Source organism: Ambystoma mexicanum, chromosome 5q (genome assembly GCF_040938575.1).
Source record: "Ambystoma mexicanum isolate Mex_15411 chromosome 5q, UKY_AmexF1_1, whole genome shotgun sequence".
NCBI classification, from domain to species: domain Eukaryota; kingdom Metazoa; phylum Chordata; class Amphibia; order Caudata; family Ambystomatidae; genus Ambystoma; species Ambystoma mexicanum.
In genome coordinates this window covers 1,105,857,672-1,105,871,070 of record NC_090933.1, presented here as the reverse complement: position 1 = coordinate 1,105,871,070, position 13,399 = coordinate 1,105,857,672, and positions in this window count along the sequence as shown.

Genomic DNA, 13,399 nt, shown 5'->3' with positions numbered 1-13,399 from the left:
GTTGTTCATTTACACATAGGTCAGGGATAGGACAAGGTCTCAGTTCGCGATCCCAACAAGTGGCCTGCGGGCATATTACTTATTCATGTGTGCGGAGGTCACAACGACCAGAATCCCACTCGAAATGTCATTCGGCCTCCATTTTGTTGTTCAGGGTGACTTCCACACTGCAAGAGTACCTAAAATGGCGCTTAATCCAAGATGGCGATTTGCACAATACATTAAGGTCAAGACCTTGCCGCGGAATCTATGTACACAATGTTTTTAGACGACTTGGCGTAGGCCAACATACATTCAAACAATGCGATAGGAGGTACAATATTATTTAGATTTCCACAAAAGGGGTATACAACCACTTATCAAACATATGTATCGAACATGCACCCAACAGTTTTGGCCGGTATGCACAAAACAAATGTGTTTTATTGCAAGCCAATTCCAGATTTCACAAAGGCTGGGCCTCCCTGTAACCTTGCCCATTGCTAATGAATCCACATGGAACTTTCCCAAACAATTCTAACTCTGGGCTATATTTATTTTGGAAGGTTTTGTGCTGATTTACCAAAAGGTACAAAAGTTATCAGCCACCGAAAAATAGTACTTCCTATGGAGAGCTCAACTTAATGTACTTTAACATTTGTCAAGTTTGCATGTATCACAAAACATGACTCTCAACTTCTGAGATGTTCATGAGCATCAGAAAAGAACATCCCCTTTTATCAAGACATGTTCCACCCTATCCTCATCGCCCCACACCTCCACACAGCTTGTTTCATATGTATGGCAAATGTAATGTTCTGCTTTTCAATATTGTCTTACTGTGCTGTTCATGGACTACTAGTACAGATTGCAATTCCATTTCAAAATGTGTGACGTTAATCATTTGAACAATAAGCATATTAATGCGATGTCTGTGCATATTATGTGGCTCCCAGATGGGCCCAGAAGCACCTACGGGTATCAAAGTAGGACATTATCCGGCGCACTGAACCAAGAAATCACATATTTTTTGTGACCGATATTTTGGCCATATTTTAAAAACACTCTGCAAGTTTGGGGACAATCCATCCAGTGGTTTTGGTTGCAGCTGCAACAGAGTTTTTTCCTCATTCAAGTCAAATAGCATTTCAAAAAGTTTGGGACATATTATAATTTTTCCTTCTCATCCGCTTTGATGAACCTTCACCACACCTATGGGGATATATTTTTTGGTAACGTTTCATGTAGATTCGTCTAATAGCCCCAAAGTTATAATCCACCCACAAGTGTTTTTTCTTATGGGGAGACCAATTTAGCCATAACTACTGGGTTGCTATTGCCGACTCTCTAGTATTTATACAGTATTTCTGTTTTTATTGTCACAGGGGAAGTTGTATGTGCTTTTGTTCATTGTTTGTGCTTTGAGTAATGAGGGTGTTTTGAATGAAACATGCTTGGGCATTTGATGTATTATGGTACTTACCACACTCTTGATGTTGGGAAGCTTTCAAAGCTGACTCCCACCTCTGGAGTGAATGGCCATCCGTCAGCCATGTTAGCAATATGGAGGCAGAGGAGGTTCCCAACCATCTACTTCTTTCTTTTTAGCCCTTATGACTGACAAGACTTTGAGATGATTTGAGGTATAAGTTCTTGCGTTGTGCAGAGAAGACTCCTCCAATAAGAGTAAATGGAAAGCTCTATGCAATGGGGATGGAAAAAAATATACATTTACACAAACCAACAACTGTTTAAAATAAACTATCCTTTTAGGTCACTTTAAATAAATATAGCACATCTGACTAATGATCAAGATAATATTTCACCATATTATAAAACATATTTTTATGCAAAAGAGTTCAGGCCGGCCCCCTGCAAGAAAGACCAGGGCATGATAACCTTTTCTGTGGGAATGTACCCACTCAGAGTCTGCAGCCACATGTTTTAGCTCACTGTACCTTTCACAAAGGAGGAATGTCCATTTGCATATCAGTCTTTGTCCTGCCCACTCGAGCAGTCAGCACCGAAATGCTAGGCAATCCATCTTTGAACAAGAGTACCAACAGCAACCCAAAATACATGTTTTGGCCTACTCGTGCCTCATCAGCGAGGTAGAGCTGTTTTGCTCCAACCACATTGAGCAAGGGGTCCATATCTGGATAACAATAGGTAACATAGGGTGACCAACCCCAAATTCCTTTTACATTCAAAAAGAGGTCAGGGTGCCCCTCTGCAAGAAAGAACACATCATGATAACCTATTCTGTGGGAATGTACCCACTCACAGTCTGAAACCAAATGTTTTAGCTCTCTGTACCTTTCAAAAAGGAGTAACAAACCATTTGCATATCAGTCTTTGTCCCACCCACTTGAGCAGTCCAGCACCAAAATGCTAGGCAATCCTCCTTTGAACAAGAGTTTGTTTGTTTGTTTGTTTATTAATTTGTATAGCGCACCTGACCCAAGGGTATATGGGCGCTTAAGCTTCGAGTTACAGGCAAAGTAGGTCACAATTGTACAGTGATGAAGCAAAGGTATACTTGACAGGACAGCAATTAATGCATAGACAATAATATGCTGACATAGTGCAAAATACATTCTTGCAGTAGGTATGCATTCAATCATGGTAGGTTAATTGTTGAGTAACCAGGTGATGACCTTAGTTCTGAAAGGCTGGAAGGTAGGTGTGGATTTGATATCCAGTGGAATGGTATTCCAGAATTGTGAAGCCAGAACTGGGAAGCTGGAACCACCAGCTCTTTTGAGGTAGTATTTGGGCACAGTCAGTTGTAGTGTATTAGAGGATCTAGTGGTTCTAGTGTTCTGTCTTAATGTAAATTTGTTGGTGAGATAGGGCGGGGCAAGGCAGTTGAGTGCTTTATAGGTGAGGCAGATGGTTTTTAGATCTATTTTTTGTTGGATGGAGAGCCATTTGCATGCAATTCTGGTAGCCGAAATATGTTCTCTTCTGGGAATATTCAGGGCGGCACGGAGTGCATTATTTTGTAGAACTTGCAGTTTATTAATTGCCGTTTTATTGGCACCTACATAGAGACTATTGCAGTAATCTAGTTTGGATTGTATAAGTGCTCTGGCTAAGGTGAGGCAGTTGTTAGGGGAGATCAGCGGTCTACAGGCCCTAATTAGTTTGCCCGTGTAGGCCGTGGCTGAGGCAGTCATATTAATTTGTTTGGCTAGATTGGTATTCGTGTCGAGGTAGAAACCAAAGGTTTTTACACACTTGGCGATAGGGATGGTGTTACCGTCAATGGTAAAGCTAGTGTAGCTGGGACTAAGTTTCCGAATGGCGTTGGGTGAGCCGACAAGGAGCAGTTCAGTCTTGTCATCATTCAGGCAGAGGCCATGTGTGGCCATCCATGCCTGAATGATGGAAAATACTTCATTGATCTGATTGGCGTCCGAATTATAGTTGCCGGATAAGGTGAGGAGTATCTGGGTGTCATCTGCGTAGTTGGTGTAGGTGACACCCAGATGGTCCTGCTTGTCGAATAGGGGCTTTGTAAAAATATTATACAAAGTCGGTGAGACACAAGATCCTTGTGGGACACCACAAGTGATAGGGATAGGGTCGGCCGCTGCTAGGGGTGAGAAAACCCGCATGGTCCTTTTGTCCAGGAAGGATTGGATCCATGAAATTGCGGAATGGGAGAAGTGTACTGCCGATGACAGATGGTTGCACAGGATTTTGTGATCAACCAAGTCAAAGGCAGCGGATAGGTCAAGAAGAAGAAGGATGCCAGCTTTACCTTTATCTTTGAGGTCGTCTATTTGGCACTTGAGATCAACAAGGGCCGTTTCTGTCCCGTGTTGTGGACGAAAGCCGGATTGGCGAATTCCTAGTAAATGGTTTGTCTCGAGGTAATCCTGGATTTGTAGATAGGCCACTCTATCAAGAATTTTTAGTAAGAATGGGACAGTGGTGATGGGTCTGTAATTCGTGGGTATATCTGGGTCGAGGGTAGTTTTTTTTAGTAGTGGTAGGACCCAGGATTGTTTCAGATTGCTAGGGACCAAGTTATCTATATAGTTATCTATAAGCCGGTCAAGTGGCACAGCGAGTAGAGCGCTCGCTTTGACACCCGTGCAGAGCCTGTTAACGCAGGTTCGAATCCCGGCGGGGCCAAACTCAGCCTTTCATCCACACACCGTGGGTAATAATAAGCAGCGCTCGGATACCTGAGGGTTTGTAGCGCTATATAAAAGCCTAATTATTATTATTATTATTATCAGAGAATGACAAGTTTATTAATTTTGTAATGAAAGGGGAGAGATCCCTGGCAGCATCTTTTATAATCCGTGCGGGACAGCTGTCCCCCTTGCAGTTCGAGGGTTTCAATGACGCTATAATTTTTTGTACTTCGGGTATGGATACCTTTTTGAAGGTAAACCCTGGGCTGGTGGCTGTAGGAGGGGGAGGGGTGGGACTGGAAGTCGGATCATGAGTGAGTTGTTGTTGTTTATTGTCAATTTTAGACTGGAGCCCTGAAATTTTGTTAACAAGGGCATTCTGGATCCCTGTGCACCAAGGTTTATCTTTAGTGCAAGTATCCGTGGGAGGAATGGGGTTTTCTAATTCCTTTAGAATGTTAAAGAGCTCCTTTGAGCTGGAACTTGCCTGCGAGATCCTGGAGTTAAGCGATTCTTTCTTTGCGCGTATAATCTCATTTTTGTAGAGAGTGGATATATTAGTGAGATTAGTTCTTTTAATTGCTGAGAGCACTGATTTCCATAGTGCTTCCAGTTTACTTTTTTGTTGCCGGAGGAGTTTAAGTTCTGAAGTGTACCATGTATTCAGGTGCGCTTTTGGTTTCCCTTTGCGCATTTTTAGTGGGGCAATGGTGTCAACTGCTTTGGCCATGGAATCATTATAGACGTTGACCAGTTGGTTCAGGTCAGTTGTGGCTGGTAGTGCGTTCAGAATAGGGGTCACCAAGGGTATTAAGGCTTCCGCTGTGATGTTACTCTTTTTCCTAGTTAGGCAGGCTGGAGCAGTAACAGGCTTGTTATGCACTAGGTTACTAGTGTTAATGTCAAATGGGTGGAAATGATGATCAGTCCATACGAGCTGTATGGGATCCTTCATGGTAATGTTGCAGTTAAGGGCGGTTACCCAATCGAGGATTCTACCCTTCGAGTGGGTAGGTTTGGAGCAGAATTGTTGGAGGCCATGCTCCTCTAATGCTGTGGCCAGGGCAGTGGCTGGGGTGTCGAGGGGGTCATTAAACCCAAGATTTAAGTCTCCAAGTATAATCATTTGTGCTGAAAGTTTGGAGCTTTCGGCAACTAGTGAGGTGATGTCTTCCTCAAATGAGCCTGGTGGGCCCGGGGGTCTGTAAATTAAATGCATCGTAATAGTGCTCTTAGGGGACGTTTGTAATTTGAATGTGAGATGTTCACATGATTTAAGTGGAGGAGACGAGGCTAGCCTAATATTAAGCGAGGACTTGAAAATGATAGCTACACCTCCTCCTCGTGCGTTGGGTCTATCTGCTCTGAGGATGGTATAGTTGTCTGGTATAGCTAGGGTGAGAGATGGTCCTGCAGCATCATGCAACCAGGTTTCGGTAACAGCAAGGAAGTCCAAGTTGTTAGTTAGAATAATGTCGGCTACCTCTATGGAATGGGCGACTAGTGATCTAACATTTAGAAGAGCTCCTTTAGGAATAGAGAGGGTGGAATTGCTAGGTATTGCAGTGTGATTGACGGTCTTATTGGGTTGCTTAGCTAGGGGTGTGCTAGACTTGTGGTGGGTTCTGGCACCAAGTCTCTTGTTCCGATCAATAGGGGTGAGGGTGGAGTTTCGAGAGACAGTAAGGTCAGCAGTTGTGGAGGTACTGGAGCCAAAGGTGGGGCTTGATGTACTTATATTGGTAGGGTTCCGCTTGGAGGTATCTAAGTGCTTAGCAGCCGGGACATCAGAAAAGTATGCGTGGTAATGGGTCAGAGAGGCGGATTGTGAGACTGGGAGGAAGGCAGGAGTGGTAGGCAAGAATGGTGTGAGGCATATGATAGGGTAATGTCTTGGGCAGGCCAGTCTGGCTGGACCGTTTTGTAGGATATGTAGCTATTGCCATTGCAAAGTATGTTACTTTGCATAACACAAAAGGGGAACATGATTGCGATGAGGCAGGATAGCATGCTATGGCTGAGGAGGCGTGCAGGAGATTGGCGAGTATGTGGCATTGGTGACATAAGGTAGGCACACAGCAAATCAGATACGGTCTGGAGGCGACCATAAGACACAACACAGTTCAAATGTGGTCTGGAGGCGACCATAAGGCACAGCACAGTTCAAATGTGGTCAGGAGGCGACCATAAGGCACAGCACAGTTCAAATGTGGTCAGGAGGCGACCATAAGTCACAACACAGTTCAAATGTGGTCGGGAAGCGATCATGGGGCACAACACAACTCATATGCATGTTGGCTGGAGTGCATCAAAGCATTTGAGTGCGAATACACAATGGGGGCACACATGTGCTGAACTCTCATATTGAGATCGTTTGGATCAGAGCGCAAAATCCGAGGTCATGCATAGGGCACGAGGGTGGCGAAGTGGGTGCAGAGTAAGGCAATGAGCATGAGAGTGACACAGTAAACTGATGGGCATTGATTGTTGCAGGAGAGTACAAGGCGCATGCATGTGCAAGTTGCCAGGGGCCTTAATGGGGCAGCTCGGAGCACTTGTGTGCATTAATGCCGTAATGAAGCAGATTCAAAGCTGGATGACCAGCAAAAAAGATGCAATGTGGCAGCGCTTACCAGGTATCTGATCCCGGAAGGTTTCCTTGCCAGGCCCGCTACTCCTGCGGTGTCGGGCCTCATGAGGTGAGCTCCTGCTCGTCGGATGCGTTCCAACGGTGTAAGCATGTATTGTCCGGGAGCACCAGAAGTCCATAAATCTGTATCCTGGCAGCTCGCCACGCGCCGTACGTGGCGATCAGGGGCAAACAGGGCCTTAGAATGGCCTTTGAAGGTGGCCGGCTCTTCCGCCTGCCGGCGGATGTTGTGTCCTATTAAGCACGGTTGCTTAGCAAACAGGATGCTGAGCCTCGCTCTGGCGCCGCATCGCGCCCGACATTTTGTTTTTTCCTTCGATGTCGGCGCGTTGCTGGAGCGCGACCCGGGCTGCTTCTAGGTGGGGGGTGGGCGATAGGGTGGTGAAATGTTGCTCTAGGAGGGGTGGGCAGCACAGGGGTGCTGGTGGGGGCTCATGGGGGCCTGACTGGGCTGTGATCCTCTTCGTACCTCGTGGCACGGTGCAGCAGCTCGGATGAGCTGATCCTGGGCTGGGGAGGGTGGGGGCTCCTGCCCACGCCACCTGGCTGATGCTGACTTACCAAAAGCAACCCTTGACATTAGTTTGGCCTCATCAGTGAGGTGGATCTGTGCCTCTCACTTGCTCACTGTGCTCAGAGAGGCACAGGTCCAGTTCACTGATGAGGCCCGACTAGGCCAAAACACGTGTCTGAGGTTGCTGTTGCCGAAGACCACGGAAGTAAAGGTTACATGTCTAGTGGAAGAGGCATAGACCAGTTGAACAGTTAAAGGTAAGAAAGGGGCAATAATACGTTTATGAGAAATTAGAATTCCAACACAGACCTGTGTAGAACAGGCAATGGTAGTCTTGCCCCCCTATTCTTGTATTCACAGTACAGAGTGCATAGAGAAAGACCAGGCCACAGAAAGTCCTGGCAGTGAAGAAGCATAAGCAGCATGTGCGATTAAGTCACAGGTAGGCACTTCTGAGAAGAGATTAATTCATGAAAACATTTCCTAATTTTATATAGTCAATTGGAAAAGGTAGACTGCAAATAGGATTAAAAACTCAGACTTATTTGATTGTTTTAATTTTAGAGACCTTGTACAACGGTACAAAGTAAATGGAGTGCACTCCAGTGAGCAGTATAGAGCGTATGATCCACGCTAAACATTTGAGTCAGGAAGCCAGGTAAAAAATTTAATTTCTTTAATTAATGAAATGTCAAGGACAAAGAAAGAAACACACGAAAACGACGCGTTTTGCGGCAAACACACTGCTTGGTCACGTTTAGGGTGTGAACACTATGGAAGGACCTTTGAACTGGCTAACTCTCTATGGTTCCAATGTATAGAACAACGTATTCATGCAGCCTGCCTGTTGACAGAATCCACCATCTTTAAACATTATACATAACATGATAAATCATTGAAAATGCACGTAAATGTACTGGAGAAAATGAATCATCAGAAAAAGAAACAACAAATTAGAACTAATATGCATGGCAAATTTATGTTGGAGTATTTAAAAGCAGGGGTCATTCCAGAAGGACACCAAGTGAAAAATATTCCAGGTATTTTTATAGACAACCCACGGTTCAAAAAGAATTTCAATGGGGTAGGAAATAAATGTTCACGCGATTGGATAATCCTAATTATAGAAACAGCAGAATAGGAATCCAAGATACAGGGGGAAGAACTGGCTGCCCTGGAAAAACTGTTTCTAAAAAGACAAGTAATAGAAGATGTAAAAAAAAGCTAGAAAAGCTAGATGAAGACAGCTAAATTCAAGCAGCTGGATCTAGACAGAGGGATACAAAACCTGAAAAAAAGATGTCACTAATTATAAAGAAGACAAAACATATCCATACAATGAGGGATGGACTTTACACAGAAAAGAATACAAATAGCAGGAACAGCCCCCATAACCGATATGTGACCTTTTCAAACACACCGGGTTAATCGAGCAATTCAGACCAAACAACCTCTGGTGGAAGCACAGGGATAAGCAAAATGGTTAATACTGCACAGAAGCAGGTTTTTTGTTTAGGTGCAAACAAAGGGGACGATACAGACTAAGAGCCACACAATTAGATCAAAGAATATGCACAAGGCAGTGGTATTCCAACCAGTGATGGAAGAGCAAATACCCATCATAAATCTCTTGGCCTACAACCTCAATTTTCCAGAAAAAACATTGGTGGCCAAAGGTCTTTCTTTTGTTCCAGTAACAATAGCAGATCCATTTAATTGCAAAATTCAATTACGCAAATTCTTTAGGAATATTAGGCTCAAACATTTTTTTGAAATATATTTTCCTGTAGAATAAAAGGATACTGCCTTGTCCCAAACCCCAGAGACAAAAAATGTTGGAATAAGTGGTCTAAAGACAAAATCCAGATGTATTCCACCTAGCCATAAATGTTCTCCAGGATTGGAGGCTTTTGAAAACATTGTCGTTAGACAAATGCTGGAGGCTGTAACAACCCATATCTTTCATGAGGATAATCTAAATATGCAGGAATGCTTCAACCTTAAACATCTATGGACAAACAAGTTATTACCATCAAGCCCAACGATAAAGGCAGGGGGCAGTAATCCTCAACACCTAGGATTATGATATCAAGTGTGAACGACAATTAGCCAATGACACTGCTATACAAAATTGATGATGGACCCCAACAGACGTCTACAAGAAGAAATCGACAGTCTTACCAACCATACGACAAATGAAGGATGGATTTGTAAAGAAGAATTGCAATTCTTGAGGAAAGATCACCTGGGAATTGCAGCCTTTTACACCAGCCCTAAAATCATAAAAACATCAATAACCCCACTGGAAGACTGAAAGTTTCAGCAATAGACTCCCTTCTAGAACCATTATCGATACACACAGAATATTCTTTTTAACCCTTTGTAGCAAAGACTCCCTCATATGTAAAGGATTCAACAGACATGATTAATCTAATTGAGGGAATGAACATTGAAGGTCCAGAAATGTTGGTCACCATGGATGTGGAAGACTTATATACTTCGATTCCACAGAGCCAGTGTTTAGAAGTTCTCAGAGTTATCTTAGAAGGACGATCCACACCCCAGATACTGTCAACTAAATTAATTCTAGAAAGTGCCAGACTGGCTATGATGGAATACATGTTCTTTTCAAAAAACAAATTTATAAACAGAATACAGGTGTAAGTATGGGGCTACCTTTGCCCCAGATGTGGCAAATTATATATGGGCAACTTTGAAAAACAGTTCATACCACCAAGTGAAAACGAGTTTTCTGAACAGATCCAAGTGTGGAAGAGATACAGTGATGATGTTTTCCTTATTTGGTGGGGCTCGGTTGATCAACTGAAAGAGTTACACCAGTTGGTGAACACATGCGGCAACAACATTACCTTTACTATAGAATGGAACAATGATTATATTAACTTTTTGGATCGGGAGATTTTAAAGATAATGGTGGGTAAAGAACTTCTCTTTTCAGAAAACCGACAGACAAAAATAGTCTTTTACATTACACATTCTGACTGGACTCAAAGAAGCCTGGGTCAGACCGCTCCTAAAAAAGCCTTCTCTCGACCCCTCAACCCCTGGAAATTACAGGCCCATCACCACGGTGCCTTTCCTGCTCAAAATTCTTGACAAAGCAGCTTACCTGCAAGTTCAAAAATGTATTGAAGATAACCACCTCCTAGGTCTTCGGCAGTCCGGTTTCCGGCCAAGACATGGCACGGAAACAACTCTGCTCGACCTAAAAAATCAAATGGATGACCTTAGAGACACGGGCACACCTGCATTGCTCCTACTCCTCGACCTCTCCGCTGCCTTTGATTTGGTGGATCACAAGACCCTATGCCACCATCTCTTCACCGAAGCCAACTTCTCCCCGAGGGCCTGTGCCTGGATAACCTCCTCCCTGCAGGACAGAGTCATGAAGGTTTTCTCAGAATCCTCATGCGCCAACCCCAGCCTCATCAAGTGTGGGGTCCCACAGGGATCGTGCATAGAACTCACACTCTATAATCTATTCACAAGACCACTATTCAAAGTTCTTGACGCTCTGGGCATCTCATACACAAATTATGCTGAAGACACCCAGGTGCTGATCCCCCTCTCTGGTGACTATATATCTGACCTCAAAACTCTCAATGCCATTTACTCCACAATCCGATCAGGATGGCCAAAAACTGGCTTTGCCTCAACAGCGAGAAAACTGAACTCCTGCTGATTGGGGCCCCCTCCACCTTGATGAAACTAGATGAACAATACCAGTCCTTCACAGTTGATAACATCCCTATCGCTGTGTCCAAAGTTATCAAGATGCTGGGCGTCTACATTGAACCTGACCTATCCATGAACAGACAGGTCAACGCAATTGCATCCTCTGCAGCGTACCACTCTAAACTCCTCAATGCAGCCAGACCTTACTTTTCCCAACACAACTGCCTCACCATAGCTAGGGCAATAATTGGGTCAAGGTTGGACTACTGTAATGCCTTCCTAGTAGGCACCTCCCAAAAAAACTTGGCCAAACTACAACTAGCGCAGAATAATGCCCTTAGGGCCGCAACCGGCATCACTAGACGTGACCACATCTCTGAGGCCAGAAGAAAGGTCCACTGGCTCCCTGTCAAGGAGAGAATTACTTTCAAAACTCTTGCCCTGGCGCACAAGTGCCTGCATGGTCATGCTCCACCTTACCTAGCTCAAAGAATCAGCCTGCACACTCCTATTAGTCCCACCAGAGTGGCCTATACCAACAGAATCCTTGTACCTTCCACCCGCAGAGTGAAAGCGGGCGGTTCAAGCTTCCCCAACATGGCAGCCATGCTGTGGAACTCCCTTCCCCCGTCCATCAGGGGAATTGACTCCCATCCAACTTTCAGGAAGGCCATCAAAACTAGACTCTTTGTCTAAACAACCTTTGCTATGCATTCTGTAACATGATTTTGACAATGTAACTCATGAAAATGTCCGTTGTTAATCGTAACTATTCTCTGTTTTCAAGTCTCTGCTGGGGCCGCATTCTTGTAACTCTGAATCAAGCCTCCCTAAGCCATCTCATAGCACCTTAATGCCTGAGGGCTACAGTGCGCTTTACAAATGCAAAATAAATAAATAAATAAACTAGCTTTCACCCGGAATGATTAAAGACCAATCTTCGTATGGTCAATTCCTCAGGATTCGGAGGAATTGTACGAATAAAAAGTATTTTGTAGTGCATGCTGACCAACTCAAAAGCAGACTGCAGAGGAGGGTTTAATAATAATTACAATAATTACAATAGGGAAGCCAACGCAGACATGGAGATTTGTCTCACCACATAAACGAAAACAACAAAAGGACAGACTAAGCTGTGTCACCACGTTTAGCCAAATTAGTAATACCATAAAGAAAATTATTCATAAAAACTGGCACCTTGTCAAACAAAGTGTCTCTGTGGCCGACAAACCAATGTTTGCATTCAAGAAGTGCTACAATTTGAGTCAGAAATTGGTCCACAGATATAGAAACACCAGGGAAGAACTTACAGTGCTCAATATTTGGGGGCTTCTACCCATTATAGGACATGAAAAATGCAGCAAATGTGTTGCGTGTCAATATACACACACCAAACATGTTTTTGAGTAAGGACGCATACAATGGGAATTAAAAACACATACTGTCCGACAAGAAATCCAATGTACATCATCATGTGCCCCTGCAAACTAATCTATGTGGGAAAAAACACCCTCCCAGTGAAACAATGAATATCTGAAAACAGGCCTTGCATCAGAAACAAAGTGAAGGACAAACGATTTGTAGAACAGTATACCAAGAAGGGTCACACTGATCATGACATATTTTGGTTTATTTTACAAACGCTAAAGCCCCACCCATGTGGGGGCAATATAGCAGAACAACTACACAATGTGAACTAAGATGAATTTATCGATTAGACACAGTAAATAATGGTCTGAATATTGGGGTTGAGTGGAATCAATTGATTTTTTACAAAAGAGTTCTGTCTCACTTGGGGACCAAAAATAATCCACCCCACTTCCTCCAACACACAGCTCGGCATCTCAGCGTGTGCCATTATGCATCCAACAGATAAACACTTGAGCCGGGAGCATTGCTTTGTGCATGGAAAGTATCATTTTATCTCAATGTATAATACTCTGCTGCCTTCAGTGAGAAGGTTCAACATCTTACATAGTGGTGGAACTATTTAGCCCACAGCCTGATCTTTCTTTTTATGACGGAAGACAGCCAACCAAATGTCACATGCCTCTTGTGAGAATATTTTCAGGTGGGCTTGTTAAGCACAAGAAATTTGTATTGCTTTTACAATTTCAATGTACTTATGAACATCATAAATCACAGTCAACATATCTGTGTGTTGGCGTGTTTGTGTATTTAAAGTTCTCAAGGTTTCAAATACAATCAAAAAAACCTGTTGAAATATTGTATGCTCACATCAGGTAATATTCTGGTACTTGTATATTTTCGTTGGTGATAGAAAATATGAAGCCAGAACAATTCTTCTTTTGCATAACATTCTTCTATAAAGTTTTGTTCTTCCAATATTGTCACGTTGGGCTATTATGCTTTGTTTACTTTCCAAGTCAGTTATACAAATCATGGTATTAT